The 17312-nt window shown below is 44.1% G+C and overlaps 1 protein-coding gene across 3 annotated transcripts in view; it reads right to left on the reverse strand.

The window, feature by feature from the left end:
* The window catches only part of LOC124555022 (1-acyl-sn-glycerol-3-phosphate acyltransferase alpha-like), a 747916-nt gene that overhangs the window by 502034 nt on the left and 228570 nt on the right, over positions 1 to 17312 (reverse strand). For all 3 annotated transcript variants that reach the window (XM_047128767.1, XM_047128769.1, XM_047128768.1), the window contains exon 2: positions 8675 to 8747. The gene's annotated coding sequence lies outside the window, so the exon portion shown is untranslated. The remainder of the gene's footprint in view (positions 1 to 8674; positions 8748 to 17312) is intronic.

Raw genomic sequence — 17312 nt, forward strand, 5'->3', positions numbered from 1 at the left:
AACGGTTTTGGCCGTAATTGGTAACTGAGAGAGCCAAAGTTTCTGGCAGTTGTGTACTTCGTGGGTAGTTTTAATAACATTGATGATCCTCCGCATATCATCACTTATAATTTTATCTCGCGAAGTTCTACATCTACATCTACATTTATACTCCGCAAGCCACCCAACGGTGTGTGGCGGAGGGCACTTTACGTGCCACTGTCATTACCTCTCTTTTCTGTTCCAGTCGCGTATGGTTCGCGGGCAGAACGACTGTCTGAAAGCCTCCGTGCGCTCTCGAAGCTCTCTAATTTTACATTCGTGATCTCCTCGGGAGGTATAAGTAGGGGGAAGCAATATATTCGATACCTCATCCAGAAACGCACCCTCTCGAAACCTGGGGAGCAAGCTACACCGCGATGCAAAGCGCCTCTCTTGCAGAGTCTGCCACTTGAGTTTGTTAAACATCTCCGTAACGCTATCACGGTTACCAAATAACCCTGTGACGAAACGTGCCGCTCTTCTTTGGATCTTCTCTATCTCCTCCGTCAACCCGATCTGGTATGGATCCCACACTGATGAGCAATACTCAAGTATAGGTCGAACGAGTGTTTTGTAAGCCACCTCCTTTGTTGATGGACTACATTTTCTAAGGACTCTCCCAATGAATCTCAACCTGGTACCCGCCTTACCAACAATTAATTTTATATGATCATTCCACTTCAAATCGTGCCGCACGCATACTCCCAGATATTTTACAGAAGTAACTGCTACCAGTGTTTATTCCGCTATCATATAACCATACAATAAAGGATCCTTCTTTCTATGTATTCGCAATACATTACATTTGTCTATGTTAAGGGTCATTTGCCACTCCCTGCACCAAGTGACTATCCGCTGCAGATCTTCCTGCATTTCGCTACAATTTTCTAATGCTGCAACGTATCTGTATACTACAGCATCATCCGCGAAAAGCCGCATGGAACTTCCGACACTATCTACTAGGTCATTTATATATATTGTGAAAAGCAATGGTCCCATAACACTCCCCTGTGGAACGTCAGAGGTTACTTTAACGTCTGTAGACATCTCTCCATTGATAACAACATACTGTGTTCTGTTTGCTAAAAACTCTTCAATCCAGCCACACAGCTGGTCTGATATTCCGTAGGCTCTTACTTTGTTTATCAGGCGACAGTGCAGAACTGTATCCAACGCCTTCCGGAAGTCAAGGAAAATAGCATCTACCTGGGAGCCTGTATCTAACATTTTCTGGGTATCATGAACAAATGAAGCGAGTTGGGTCTCACACGATCGCTGTTTCCGGAATCCACTTTGATTCCTACAGAGTAGATTCTGGGTTTCCAAAAACGACATGATACGCGAGCAAAAAACGTGTTCTAAAATTCTACAAGAGATCGACGTCAGAGATATAGGTCTATAGTTTTGTGCATCTGCTCGACGACCCTTCTTGAAGAATGGGACTACCTGTGCTCTTTTCCAATCATTTGGAGCCTTCTGTTCCTCTAGAGACTTGCGGTACACGGCTGTTAGAAGTGGGGCAAGTTCTTTCGCGTACTCTGTGTAGAATCGAATTGGTATCCAGTCAGGTCCAGTGGACTTTCCTCTGTTGAGTGATTCCAGTTGCTTTTCTATTCCTTGGACACTTATTTCGATGTCAGCCATTTTTTTCGTTTGTACGAGGATTTAGAGAAGGAACTGCAGTGCGGTCGTCCTCTGTGAAACAGCTTTGTAAAAAGGTTTTTAGTATTTCAGCTTTACGCGTGTCATCCTCTGTTTCAATGCCATCATCATCCCGGAGTGTCTGGATATGCTGTTTCGAGCCACTTACTAATTTAACGTCAGACCAGAACTTCCTAGGATTTTCTGTCAAGTCGGTACATAGAATTTTACTTTCGAATTCACTGAACGCTTCACGCATAGCCCTCCTTACGCTAACTTTGACATCGTTTAGCTTCTGTTTGTCTGAGAGGTTTTGGCTGCGTTTAAACTTGGAGTGAAGCTCTCTTTGCTTTCGCAGTAGTTTACTAACTTTGTTGTTGAACCACGGTGGGTTTTTCCCGTCCCTCACAGTTTTACTCGGCACGTACCTGTCCAAAGCGCATTTTACGATTGCCTTGAACTTTTTCCATGAACACTCAACATTGTCAGTGTCGGAACAGAAATTTTCGTTTTGATATGTTAGGTAGTCTGAAATCTGCCTTCTATTACTCTTGCCAAACAGATAAACCTTCCTCCCTTTTTTATATTGCTATTAACTTCCATATTCAGGGATGCTGCAACGGCCTTATGATCGCTGATTCCCTGTTCTGCACTTACAGAATCGAAAAGTTCGGGTCTGTTTGTTATCAGTAGTACCAAGATGTTATCTCCACAAGTCGGTTCTCTGTTTAATTGCTCGAGGTAATTTTCGGATAGTGCAATCAGTATAATGTCAGTCGATGCTCTGTCCCTACCACCCGTCCTAAACATCTGAGTGTCCCAGTCTATAACTGGTAAATTGAAATCTCCACCTAAGACTATAACATGCTGAGAAAATGTATGTGAAATGTATTCCAAATTTTCTCTCAGTTGTTCTGCCACTAATGCTGCTGAGTTGGGAGGTCGGTAAAAGGAGCCAATTATTAACCTAGCTCGGTTGTTGAGTGGAACCTCCACCCATAATTATTCACAGGAACTATCCACTTCTACTTCACTACAGGATAAACCACTACTAACAACGACAAACACGCCACCACCGGTCGCATGCAATCTATCCTTTCTAAACACCGTCTGTGCCTTTGTAAAAATTTCGGCAGAATTTATCTCTGGCTTCAGCCAGCTTTCTGTATCTATAACGATATCAGCTTTGGTGCTTTCTATCAGCGCTTGAAGTTCCGGTACTTTACCAATGCAGCTTCGACAGTTTACAATTACAATACCGATTGCTGCTTGGTCGCCGCATGTCCTGACTTTGCCCCGCACCTGTATAGGCTGTTGCCATTTCTGTACTTGCCCGAGGCCATCTAACCTAAAAAACCGCCCAGTCCACGCCACACAACCCCTGCTACCCGTGTAGCCGCTTGCTGCGTGTAGTGGACTCCTGACCTATCCAGAGGAACCCGAAACCCCACCACCCTATGGCGCAAGTCGAGGAATCTGCAGCCCACACGGTCGCAGAACCGTCTCAGCTTCTGATTCAGACCCTTCACTCGGCTCTGCACCAAAGGTCCGCAGTCAGTCCAGTCGACGATGCTGCAGATGGTGAGCTCTGCTTTTATCCCGCTAGCGAGACTGGCAGTCTGCACCAAATCAGATAGCCACCAGAAGCCAGAGAGGATTTCCTCCGATCCATAGCGACACACATCATTGGTGCCGACATGAGCGACCACCTGCAGATGGGTGCACCCTGTACCCTTCATGGCGTCCGGAAGGACCCTTTCCACATCTGGAATGACTCCCCCCCCGGTATGCACGCTGAGTGCACATTGCTTTTCTTCCCCTCTGTTGCTGCCATATCCCTAAGGGGCCCCATTACGCGCCTGACGTTGGAGCTCCCAACTACCAGTAAGCCCACCCTCTGCGACCGCCCAGATCTTGCAGGCTGAGGGGTAACCTCTGGAACAGGACAAGCAGCCATGTCCGGCCGAAGATCAATATCCGCCTGAGACAGAGCCTGAAACCGGTTCGTCAGACAAACTGGAGAGGCCTTCCGTTCAGCCCTCTGGAATGTCTTTCGCCCCCTGCCACACCTCGAGACGACCTCCCACTCTACCATAGGTGAGGGATCAGCCTCAATGTGGGCAGTATCCCGGGCAACCACAGTCGTAGTCCGATTGGGGGATGCGTGGCACGAGCTGGCCATCCCCGACAAACCCCCATCCGGACCCCGACAGTGATGCCCACTGGCAACAGCCTCAAGCTGTGTGACCGAAGCCAACACTGCCTGAAGCTGGGAACTCCCTCGGTTTGTGATAAAAATCTCGTTTCTGATTTTCCTATCCGACTTGTTGTAAAGTACTCGAGTCCGTCCCAGACAACAGAGCAAGTTTGGAGATGATTTTATGCATTCTGATTTCAAGCTATTTCCTCGTATGTTGGTGGCTCAGCGGCAGGCTGAAAATACATAGAGACAGTGTTCAATCCTCATATGGTCTATTGATTTACTTCTGTCACTTACTGTTTCTTTCACCTCTGGCAATGATACGTGTTTGTGAAAAACTCCAAGTTACACGTGGTTCGGAGTGACAGCCATGTAGGTAAATCAATTATAGGTTCTGAGGAAAGCAAGGAGTATCATCTTCAGAGGACAATGTCAAGTAGAGCTCTGGAGTAAATAGTATGCGAAACAACTTTAGTAATGCTGATTGCTTCGAGTTAAAATGTGTGTGAATTCCTAAGCGACCAAACTGCTGAGGTCATTGGAGGAGGAGGAGGAGGAGGAGATTAGAGTTTAACGTCCCGTCGACAACGAGGTCATTAGAGACGGAGCGCAAGCTCGGGTGAGGGAAGGATGGGGAAGGAAATCGGCCGTGCCCTTTCAAAGGAACCATCCCGGCATTTGCCTGAAGCGATTTAGGGAAATCAGGGAAAACCTAAATCAGAATGGCCGGAGACGGGATTGAACCGTCGTCCTCCCGAATGCGAGTGAGGTCATTGGCCCCTAGACTTACACACTACATAAACTAACTTAAACTAACTTACGCTAAGGACAACACACAGCCATGCCCGAGGGAGGACTCGAACCTCCGGCTGGAGGGGCCGTGAAATTCTAGCTTCGAGTTTTCCCTCATTTCATGGAAGCGTACTCTCAAAAGTGTGTATTAATGAATCCTAGTGTCTCAGTTTCACTGTATTGGGTACGAAGCACCTCGTGCTTTGGAATTCCGAAAGAAAACCGTCGATGGGAAATGGAAAAAGAGTTGGCGTGGCTACTTTCAGCAGGTGAACGCCGGGGTAAGTGCGTCCTAAGGAGCTCGCAGGTAAGCCGGGTGAGGTGATAAGCGGATGTTTTCTGTCAGCTCAATGCACCGGCTTAACGAGTCCTGAGACCTCTTTCACAATGACAGGCAGCCTGTATAACACACTTCCATAATTTCTGAATTTCCCCGTCACAAATTGACGGTCGGAAAGATCTAAATATGGGTATGGCCGGAGCGTGGCCAAATAACAGTACCTCTCCCTATATCCACATCTATACCTATACCCCGCAAGACACCTTATGGTGTGTGGCTGAGTGTGCCACGCGAATAGTCCGAGAGAAGAAAAATTGTTTATAAGCCTTCGTATTAACTCTCTGTTTTTGATTTCATCGTATTTTCGCGAGGAATACTTACAAGGATATAATACATTAATTTACTCTTCTACTAACGTGCGCTCTCGAGAACTTAAATGTAAACCACACCATGATGCACACAGCCTTTCTTTTAGTGATTTGCACTTCTTCCCTTTGGATCTTTTCTGTTTTCTTTATCAATCCTATATTGTACAGAATCCGGACTGACGAGCGAGAATCAAACATTGGTCGTACGAAGGTTTTGTAAGCTACTTCCTTCCTGGGTGGACTACACTTCCTGAGGATTCTCCCAATTAATCTCAGTTGGGGATCTGCCTTAACTGCGATTAGCAAGAGCGCTCACATGCACGCATAACGCCGTTGCGGGATTGCTAACCTTGGACTTGAGCCTGCAGCCACACACCATTCACGTCGCATCGTTGTAGATCGCGAGCGCCGGGCAAGTTATCAGTCTTCATTACCCAATCAGCTGCCGGAATGGGCTAAGTGTGACCTTTAGCATGCGGGCGGCAAACTTCATTTGGGAGGTGCCATGTACCGGCACCTTATCGCGCGACACCGTGTAACTCATATTTCGCTGTACGTATTAGACGTAAGCTTGCCACAACACGTTCAACTGGTACAACTAGCCTGCAGTGACGTGCCCAACTGCAGTTCACACGTAAAAAGAGACGAGCAGAGGAGAAATACAGCTTCGAATGTCATTTAATTTTTAAGGAGAATGAAATAATGCACTGCAAATCTCCCAGAATACGCTCTTTAGACGACTAGACGAAAACCGTAACATGTTATCGTTTTTAGCTAACGTACTATTGTAATTAAAAACAAGAATGATGAAAATTCCTGACCTAATCACAAGGCGATTTTTCTGCATAAGCTGTGTGTAACGTAAGAGAGTACTGAAGGATTTCACCGCATAGTTAAATATTGAAGCCACTGAATGTATTACTTACAGTCGTCAGTAAGTCTTAGCTCCTTCCTTATCCGAATCCGAGAAATACATTTCAGTTCTGGAAGTGTCACCCGCTACATTGATAACGAGCCTATCAACAACAGGATTACGAAGCCAACCAGGCGCACGATTTTTTCTTCTTTTATGACAAGCCGTTCTATATCCCGCCAGCGTTCGGCACTGACGTGAGAAAAAGCTGCGTGCGTTAGTTCCAGTACATCTGGCAGCTTATCAGTCTTTTTACTTCTCGGGCTAAATCTCGCAGCTTGGTTACAGATCAGTTCTGTTGGGTTCATATTGTAATGGAACAGCGGCAAATGTAAAAATGCAGAATTTGTACGATGTTCTCGATGCAGTGAAAAAGATTGTTTTTCATGTTTCTACGATACTTATCTACCTCTGTGATATAAAACGATGAACATAGTCCAAATATAGAGGATTTGGTTTTTTATTTTTGCCTTAAAATTAAATTGTTATAATTTCTTAATTTAAACAACTTTTATGAACAGTCTATCATAAAACATCGATAATTAAGAATTTGTATTTGAAATGGAAACAGGAGTTTCGAGCCCATTATGTAATTAGAAACAAGAACACGTGCATTATTCATAAAAATGATGAGTTTTATAATTACGATATGTAGGTATTTCAAATTGAACTAGAGAAAAAAAATGTTATTCGCGATATTTTAACCAACACACGAATAACCGAATATGATATACATTCCATAACGCTACCGACTGCACTATACAGTCAACAAACATTCGTATATTAACTGCAGTAACTTCAAAGCCGATAATCTCCGTAAATTTACGAAAAACATTAAGAACAGCCTATTTCTCGGCACTTTTTAACCGTATTCCACATGTGTCTTTTACTACGGAACAGAAAGCAGCCTCAGCCATTTTCATACTGCGCATTAACAGCGCGACAAACAGAGCACAACGCTGCATAGGTTGTGACTGTACACCGTTTTTGAAATAAAAACTATGTAACTAAAGCGTGATTAAGAAAAACGTTGATGGCTGTTAATACATTTGAATATCTTAAAGTTTAATTTAACGTAACTTAGTAGTAAGATATCTAATACAGAAGTCGGACCTACTTCCAAAAGCGTAAAAACTCCAGTGTACGTGTGCTACGCTTCTGACCAATCATCGCGTTTGTGTTCGTTTACATCAGGTTTATTCTTATGATGAACGGATTACAGTTTTAAACAGACCTCATTTTACAGTGCCTGTAGTGTTTCACAATCTGACAGTTCACGATGTTCATTTAATAATAAAGATCCTATGCCAACACGTCGAAGAAAGTGACAATAATAAAACGGAGAAAACAAACTGCGACGAACATGGAAAAGTATAAAACATTTACTACATAAATCAGGCATTAAAGAGCTACATGCTGTTTACTGGCTGAACGTGAACGTCAGGGCGTCACGTTAATTTTATATCAACCTTGGTTTAACGATGTCTGAAGAAGTTACTTTTTATTTGTCTCCTTCGCTGCGGGCCTACTTACGCATACTCAGCGCTCATCCAAATATACGTATCCGACACATGTTTTCTTAAAATTTTGGAAATTCGTGGGAACGTCTTATGGGACCAAACTTTTGAGGTCATCGGTCCCAAAGCTTACGCACTACTTAATCTAACTTACACTAAGGACAACACACATACACACACACACACACACACACACACACACACACACACACACACACACACACACACCCATGCCTGACTGAGGACTCGAACCTCCGACGGGGGGAGCTGCACGGACCGTGTCAAGGCTCCCTACACCACGTGGCTACCCCGCGCGACATATATTAGTTGTTAGCTACATCGTACTATCCATCAGTGTGGGCACTGAATTTTTTTCACACCCAGTATGTATGACACAGATTGTCGCTGGGGGTCAGGGATTTTCTCTGCCTCGTGATGACTGGGTATGTGTGCTGTCCTTAGGTTAGTTAGGTTTAAGTAGTTCTAAGTTCTAGGGGACTGATGACCATAGATGTTAAGTCCCATAGTGCTCGGAGCCATTTGAACCATTTGATTGTCGCTGCATGTCTTGTCTCTAATAAATTACATACATAATTTTGAAGTTCCCGTTACAAAGTAGAATCAAATAGCAAATTCATTTGGAAGTGCACCTATACATAAGGTAAGTGCTACTCTGAAGAAATATAACTTAATTTTTAAAATACTATGCTGCGTAATTGTTCTTGGCATTTCTCACATTCTGTTAATATATATACAATATCTTCTTGGATAAGGCAGAAATCACGACAAGACAGAAACGGAAAATCTGGCCATGAAAATCACATTGCGAAGAATGTTGTCATTAGATCAAGTGAATCTTATGAATGCTGAAAACTGCTGCCGGGGCCATTTGCATAAGCTTAGAGGGCAGTCCGAAGGCCAAGACGAAGTTCAAGTACTCACCAACAGCGGGATGGAACACAGGAAGCGTCGCACGCAGCCTCACTGAGTGTTGCGCTCGGGAAACCCAGGGTATCTGCAAGAAAATACTGTCTCATTCTAAACTGGAAGCAATAATATAATATTGAAGTACATAGGAGCAATATTTTCGTACACTAACTCATGATCAACTGAATTAGTAGTGGCTGCGATGTTAGAGTGATTTCATTCTTGTAATGATGACAGTATTTGTTAAGGCTACGTAATATACATTGTCATTCCGTGATGATGTTACAAACTATCAGGGATGATGGACAAGAGTAAATAAATCAGTCTGAGGTAAGAGACCTTGGTCCGGAAATGACCGAGTCAATAGCTGAACAGCAGAATACATATACCAGTACTGTCGCTGCTAAGATTGTAGAGTAGGCAACTTTCAGATTTTGTAGCATAGAACAAAACAAGAAAAAATAGCTTGTAAACATGGACTCTAAAACGTATACACTTAGTGCTAGGAACACTTGTTCATCTTCGATACTGAGAAATACATCTCTTCTACTGCAGGCTCTTTGGTTTCCACATTTTTGAGAAGGTAGTTTGGACCACATCAAGAAACAAATTTCTAGTAGATATGAGCTCTAATGAGTTGTGAACACTTCAACGAAGATTAAATAGCTCTTGAGGTTTGCATTTCAAAGACCAACTATACTAGACACACTGCTACCTCTGAAAGTTCCCTACATTACTATTTTCGTAGCAACAGTACCAGTATATGTATTTCATTGTCAGAGGTATCAGAAAGTTTTTCGCTTATAACTTTTGACTCGGTCATTTACGGACCAGGATCCCTTACCTAAAACTGATAAATTTAACGTTCTCCATAGTCCCTGAAAATTTGTATCATCAACATGGAATCACCCTGTATAATGGAGAGTCATGCATGTACAAAGCTTATGAGCGTTCTTCAAAAGCGAATACGAGAGGTAAATACAATTCAGATATGAAGCCTGACCAGTTGAACGTAAGTGCCAAGGATTTAATAAAACGAGAACACACACCGTCTGTATTAGATTGTTTTTTAATAAATCGACTTAAGGTCCGAATCGTGTAATAGGTAGATGAATAAGGGACATGTTACACTTATTTGTGTATTTTATATGTAATTTGGCTTTATTTTGCGATAGGTTATATCCATGGACACTTGGAAGTTGACTACATCGTCATCTCCACACCGATTAGGGTCGTATTGAGAAATATGCTCTATTAAATTATGTATATGTGGGTAAACTATGAATAATTTGTACCCAGCCACAGCAATATATCTTTAGTAAATAGCGAGACAGCTCACTTGCTAGGACACTTGTTTCACCATCAGGAGAATTAGTGTTTAAATTCCCCCATCTAAGATCTGTCTCCTGTGGTTCCCATAAATCGCATACGGGGAACACAATAATCGTTTCTACGAAAAGGATACAACCAAATTCCTCCTCCAGGCTTATCCAGTCCTATCGTGTGCTTTGTCTCTAACAAGTTTTTAAATAAATTCACATGATGATGGAAGTGCAGTCCTCCGGAAAGGGTTAAAGAAGGGTAAATAAAGTGACTAGTTTCAATTATTCTAAGTCCGGTTTGGCCAGCGCTTGGATGGCTGACTATCCGGGAATGCCTAGCGCTGCTGGTAATCGGGGTGCACTCAGCCTTGTGAAGCCAACTGAGGAGCTACTTGATTGAGAAGTAGCGGCTCCGGTCATGAAAACTGATAACGGCAGGGGCAGCGGTGTGCTAATCACACGCCCCTGCATATCAACATCCAGTGACGCCTGTCGGCTCACGATGACACGGCGGTCGGTCGGTACCGTTGGGTCTTTTGAGACCTGTTCGGAAAAAGTTTAGTTAGTTACAGTCATTTGCGTATTCTACGCCTATATACTCGAAAAGCCACCAAGCGCTAGCCAAGACCGCCTTTGGGTAACTCCTTTTTCACTCGCAAGGGAAAAACTACACTCCATAGCCCTACATATGAGCCCTAATTTCTCTTACCTTCGTAGTCCCAACGCTAAATTTATGTCGAAAAGAATGTCGCCTTTCCTCCAGAGATTCCCATTTGGATTCCCGAAGCATTTCCGTAATAATTAGTGTTGTTCGAACCTACAGGTAACAAAATGGTTCAAATGGCTCAAAGCACTATGGGACTCAACTGCTGTGGTCATCAGTCCCCTAGAACTTAGAACTAATTAAACCTAACTAACCTAAGGGCATCACACACATCCATGACCGAGGCAGGATTCGAACCTGCGATCGTAGCAGCAGCGCGGCTCCGGACTGGAGCGCCTAGAACCGCACGACCACCGCGCCCGGCTACAGGTAACAAATTTAGCGGCCCGCCTCGTAATTGTTTCAATGTCTTCCATTAATCCGATATGGTGCGGAACCCAAACGCTCGAGTAGTTATCAAGAATAGGTCACACTAGCACTACAGACGCACTATGCCTTCTCCTTTGCGGATGAACCAAACTATTCCAAAGTTCTCCCAATAAACCAAAGTCGAACATTCGCCTTCCTTAGCACAATCTCCACATGCTCGTTTCATTTCAGATTCCTTTGTAACGTTACACTGAGATATTTAAATGACGTCACTTTGTCAAGCCGGGCACAGCTAATGCTGTATCCGAAAATTATGGGTTTGTTTTTCCTACTCATCCGCATTAATTTACAAAAACGGCTCTGAGCACTATGGGACTTAACATCTGAGGTCATCAGTCCCCCCAGAACTTAGAACCACTTAAACCTAACTAACCTAAGGACATCACACACATCCATGTGACCGTAGCGGTCGCGCGGTTCCAGACTGAAGCGCGTAGAACCGCTCGGCCACCAGCGGCCGGCTATTAATTTACATTTTTCTCCATTTAGAGATAGCTGCCATTCATCACACCAACTAGAAATTTTGTCTGTGTTATCTTGTATTCTCCTATAGTCACTGAACTTGACACCTTCCCGTACACCAGAGTATCACCAGCAAACAAGCGCAGACCGCTGCCCATCCTATCCGCCAGATCACTGATGTATACAGAAAATAATAGCGGCCCGATCATACTTCCCTGGGGCACTCCTGATGATATTCTTGTCTTTGATGAACCCTCGCCGCGGAGTATAACATCCTGGGTTCTATTACTTAAGAAATCTTCGAGTCACTTACATGTATGGGAATGTATTCCGTATGCTTCTACCTTCGTTAACAACCTGCAATCAATGGGCCGTCGTGTCAAACGTCTTCCGGAAGTCTAGAAATATGGCATCTGACTGTTGCCCTTCGTCCATGCCGGCCGTGGTGGCCATGCGGTTCTAGGCGCTGCAGTCCGGAACTGCGGGACTGCTACGGTCGCAGGTTCGAATCCTGCCTCGGGCATGGATGTGTGTGATGTCCTTAGGTTAGTTAGGTTTAAGTAGTTCTAAGTTCTAGGGGACTGATGACCTAAGATGTTAAGTCCCATAGTGCTCAGAGCCATTTGAACCTTCGTCCATAGTACGCAGTACATCATGTGAGTGAAGGGCAATTTAGTTTTGAACGAGCGCTGCTTTCTATAATCATGCTGATTCGTGCACATAAGCTTATCGGTGCCTAGGAAGTTTATTAATCCTAACTCTGAATATGTTAAAGAATTCTGCAGCAAACCGATGTTGAGGATATTGGTCTGTAATTTTGCGGGATCTTTCTTGTACCCTTCTTATGTACAGTAGTCACCTGCGCTTTTTTGCAGTCTCTTGGTACTTTGCGCTGGGTGAAAGATTCGAAATAATACCGTTCGCAATAATACTGTTCATGAAACGTATGTTATAAACAATAATAAAAACTCTGTAGCAAGAAAACGGACGATGTTTACTCTTACCTGTAAGAAAAACATCAGTCAAATAGGAACTGAGGAAGAATGGCTGTAAATATTAACTTTATTGTACCAATGTTTGTTGTCATATAATTAAGGTAGCAACTAATGTTTTCTGAGAAACACTGAGAAGACCCATCTATAAATTTTCAATTTGTTCAGTTTTTTTCTATTATTGGAACTTATGCCAGAAGACCCTAAACAAAGCTGAGTAAGTCTTTGTGTCGCGCTAAATCTAAATGTGTGGTACTGTTTTAAGCACAATCCTCCTACAACTGTATTCTGCACGCCACCTTCCTGTGTGTGACTAAGGGCGCTTTATGTACCACTGACACAATCCTCTTCCGTGTCCCAGAAAGAGAGATTTTCCAAAAGCCTCCGGATGATGGATCATCCTCATTTTTTACCCAAAACGTTCGTTTCACGAGATCGTGATGGAGGAAATAATATTTTTCATGTCAGGGGACAAATATTCATCTATTTCATTATTTACACACTTCGTGAATGTTTAGTAAATGTTAACACTTACTACACATGTATCTAAACGGAATTCTAATGCGAAATCATAGTGTATTTCTATGAATCACGGGACTGAAAATATACTTCTTGTGACAACATACACTGCAATGAACTATGTAGTACTTTGCAACAAAGGAGCCGATTTTGAAAAACAAAGGAAAAGGTCGGTATTGCACTCATATGCTGTGTTTAACAACCAGATTGTGAACAACTGTAATTGCTCAAATGTCAAAATTCGTGGAATTTGCTCATATGATAATTCCGAGCGTTAAAATAAGCTGGGCGACCCCATCGGTGGGTTTCGAGAGGAGAAAGTTATATGATAGCACCTAGTTTAATTTGACTAATCATCAATAACACAATCAACGAACTAAGCAAGCAACCACCAGGGTCAGCAAAAGAGATATTCATAGGAAGCAACTTCGTATCATTGCGAGAAATCAGCAGGATAACTGGATTGGTTGTTAATCTCAGGTCCTTCCGGAAACCAAATGGCTCTGAGCACTATGAGACTTAACATATGAGGTCATCAGTCCCCTAGAACTTAGAACTACTTAAACCTAACTAACCTAGGGACATCACACACATCCATGCCCGAGGCAGGATTCGAACCTGCGACCGTAGCAGTCGCGCGGTTCCAGACCGTAGCGCCTAGAACCGCTCGGCCACATAGGCCGGCTTCCGGAAACCACTTCAATATTTTAGATTAGCATCTAACCACACAAGGTCATAGAGTTGTAATGAGTAATTCGCCCTTTCTTCGGCAGCAGGGTATAAATCCAATTTACAAAAATTAACAGGACACACATTATGATTTTTATGTACATCGAAGGTGGAGGGAGGGAGCGGAAGGTTAGGAAAAGCGAGGAACTAATGGTACTATCTGCATCGGAACTATATGCGGAATCGGCAACGATGAGTGAAGATACGTGCCAGACCAGGAGATGAACCTGCGATCTCCTTCCTACTGGGCAGTGATTCGCCTCGATGGGCTCTGAATCTACAACCTTCAGTGCGGATGCATATTCACATTCGACCTCCAGGGGGAATCTAAAATTAGCGAGCATGGATGGCATGGACGGGAACTGTGGATAGGTGACGCTAGCTGGGAATGTGTGTCAGCCAGGGAGCGTGCTGAGATAGTGTGCGCATTTACGATATACACTGTGTCCGGGTGGTGCAGTGGTTAACGCAACTGCCTAGTAAGCATGAGATCGCGGGTTCGAGTCCCGGTCGAGCAACAATTCTCATTCGTCGACGCTGATTCCGCATAAAGTGCCGATGAAGCTGATATCGTTAGAGCCAGCCGTTGTAGCCGAGCGGTTCTAGGTGCTTCAGTCCGGAACCGCAGGTTCGAATTCTTCCTCGGGCATAGATGTGTGTGATGTCCTTAGATTAGTTAAGTTTAAGTAGTTCTAAGTTCTAGAGGATTGATGACCTCAGATGCTAAGCCCCATAGTGCTCAGAGCCAATTGAACCATTTGATATCGTTAGCTCCTTTCCTTTCTTTCCCTCCACCTTGACTTTACATAATAATTATCATAGCTGCGGATTAAGGTGGTGTTTATGCTTTCGGACATATCTGAAGGAACAGACACTATTTATTCATATAATATATGCTTTCGCCTGAGGGTTAGTTATATTTGTGCATGTTTACCCAAATGCAAAATGAAAAAAAGCCTTCCTGGTTAAAGGATTCAAAATTGCTTAACGCTGCTTGCTCAAATAAAGGTGCAATTATTTCCTGTAACAGAGCCATAGTAACTCGTTTTTCCTCATTTCTGGACTTAAATCCATTTGCCCTAACAATGGCAAAATAATCTTTAGACTGCTCCCTAGAGCCGCATAAGCATTTCAGTATTGTAGCTAGATCGTCTGGTAAATATTTTATCCTCAAGTAATACTGAAACAAAGCGCCATATTTCGAGATTCTTGTTTGTAATGAAATGCGTCCGAAACGAATTTTAATATTAAATAGTAGGAAAATGCTGTGGAGAGCTAAGTACCTCTGCTCGTCTCCGAGAGCGCGTTATTAAAATCTCGATACAACGTTGTAACTAACTGTGACGCAGTTATCTTCAAGTAACACGCTACGATGCTATATATGTTTTACTTTAGTTTTGCGTATTTGGACTCATTAATTCGGACATTACGTAAATTTTAGCGGGTAACAGTGCAGAAATAGCAACCGCAAGTCGATACCGGCGGGCAGCGTTTGGTACGGCTTTATTGATTCAGAGCTCCTGTGATTTAGGACCATCACCCGGTGCCTAAGCAGAGCCACTATTTTCGCCAACGCAACCATAGATTTCGCCACGAAATCTTAACAAACAAGCTGCTGCGTATTTTTTGAACTATTATAGACGAGACGAAACATGAATTACGTCGCTGATGTGGAAAGCAAAGAATTCAAATAATGGCATTTCTGATTTATGGCAAAGTTTCTTGCATCGTCTAAAAGTTTCGAGACTGGGTTAATAAGAAATAGAGAAAATTTAAGACGGTGGTATTAATGTTTCAGGTGCTCCACTTACAAGGTAACTCCTCATCGCATCCCCCTTAGATTTACTGGTAAGAGGTCCCAGTGGAAGGCTCGTCAAAACCTGAACACATATCAAGCATGAAAACAGGTAGCAGATGTACTGAACAGTGAAAAAAAAAAAGCAAAACAGAAAAGCGAACGATCCAAGGACAAAAACTGCAATATGGATCAGCCTCCAAAAGCTGCTGCAGCGTGGTTAATTGGTCACGGTGTTGGACAGCCAAACGGGCGAGCCGCGTTCAAATCCGCCGCGTGCCTCTCTTATTTCCGCTGTTCACTGTATTCAAATTTGTCTTTGTGTCGTAGTGTAACGTCCGTTTGCAACAGCGAGGCGTTAGGGAGGGACCTATAAAGACAGTTGACTCTGCACAACTATTCTAAAAGCAGCCGAAAGGAAGTGGCTTTCGAATGGGAACCGCAAACGTTTGATGACGAGGCGAAAACTCAACCGAATCCTCCACCGGAAAACACGTTCGGTGTGTCATACACGGCAATTAGCGACAGTACGTGTGTCATATGATAGGAATCTCTTACCGACCCAGCTAATGTGTACGCCTGGTGAGTGAGAGATATGCTTCCTTGCCGCTCTCAACTCTCAAGAAAATGATGAAAACATAATAGCTTGTCACATAAACTCAATGAATCAACACAACAGTTTCACAATCACACAGTTTCTCTGTACTTTGCCGAAGCGTGTGTTTCTAACGTTTTTGAAGTTGCGTTCAAAAATTTTCAAACACACTCCTGGAAATTGAAATAAGAACACCGTGAATTCATTGTCCCAGGAAGGGGAAACTTTATTGACACATTCCGGGGGTCAGATACATCACATTATCACACTGACAGAACCACAGGCACATAGACACAGGCAACAGAGCATGCACAATGTCGGCACTAGTACAGTGTATATCCACCTTTCGCAGCAATGCCGGCTGCTATTCTCCCATGGAGACGATCGTAGAGATGCTGGATGTAGTCCTGTGGAACGGCTTGCCATGCCATTTCCACCTGGCGCCTCAGTTGGACCAGCGTTCGTGCTGGACGTGCAGACCGCGTGAGACGACGCTTCATCCAGTCCCAAACATGCTCAATGGGGGACAGATCCGGAGATCTTGCTGGCCAGGGTAGTTGACTTACACCTTCTAGAGCACGTTGGGTGGCACGGGATACATGCGGACGTGCATTGTCCTGTTGGAATAGCAAGTTCCCTTGCCGGTCTAGGAATGGTAGAACGATGGGTTCGATGACGGTTTGGATGTACCGTGCACTATTCAGTGTCCCCTCGACGATCACCAGTGGTGTACGGCCAGTGTAGTAGATCGCTCCCCACACCATGATGCCGGGTGTTGGCCCTGTGTGCCTCGGTCGTATGCAGTCCTGATTGTGGCGCTCACCTGCACGGCGCCAAACACGCATACGACCATCATTGGCACCAAGGCAGAAGCGACTCTCATCGCTGAAGACGACACGTCTCCATTCGTCCCTCCATTCACGCCTGTCGCGACACCACTGGAGGCGGGCTGCACGATGTTGGGGCGTGAGTGGAAGACGGCCTAACGGTGTGTGGGACCGTAGCCCAGCTTCATGGAGACGGTTGCGAATGGTCCTCGCCGATACCCCAGGAGCAACAGTGTCCCTAATTTGCTGGGAAGTGGCGGTGCGGTCCCCTACGGCGCTGCGTAGGATCCTACGGTCTTGGCGTGCATCCGTGCGTCGC

Source organism: Schistocerca americana, chromosome X, assembly GCF_021461395.2.
Source record: "Schistocerca americana isolate TAMUIC-IGC-003095 chromosome X, iqSchAmer2.1, whole genome shotgun sequence".
NCBI lineage: Eukaryota > Metazoa > Arthropoda > Insecta > Orthoptera > Acrididae > Schistocerca > Schistocerca americana.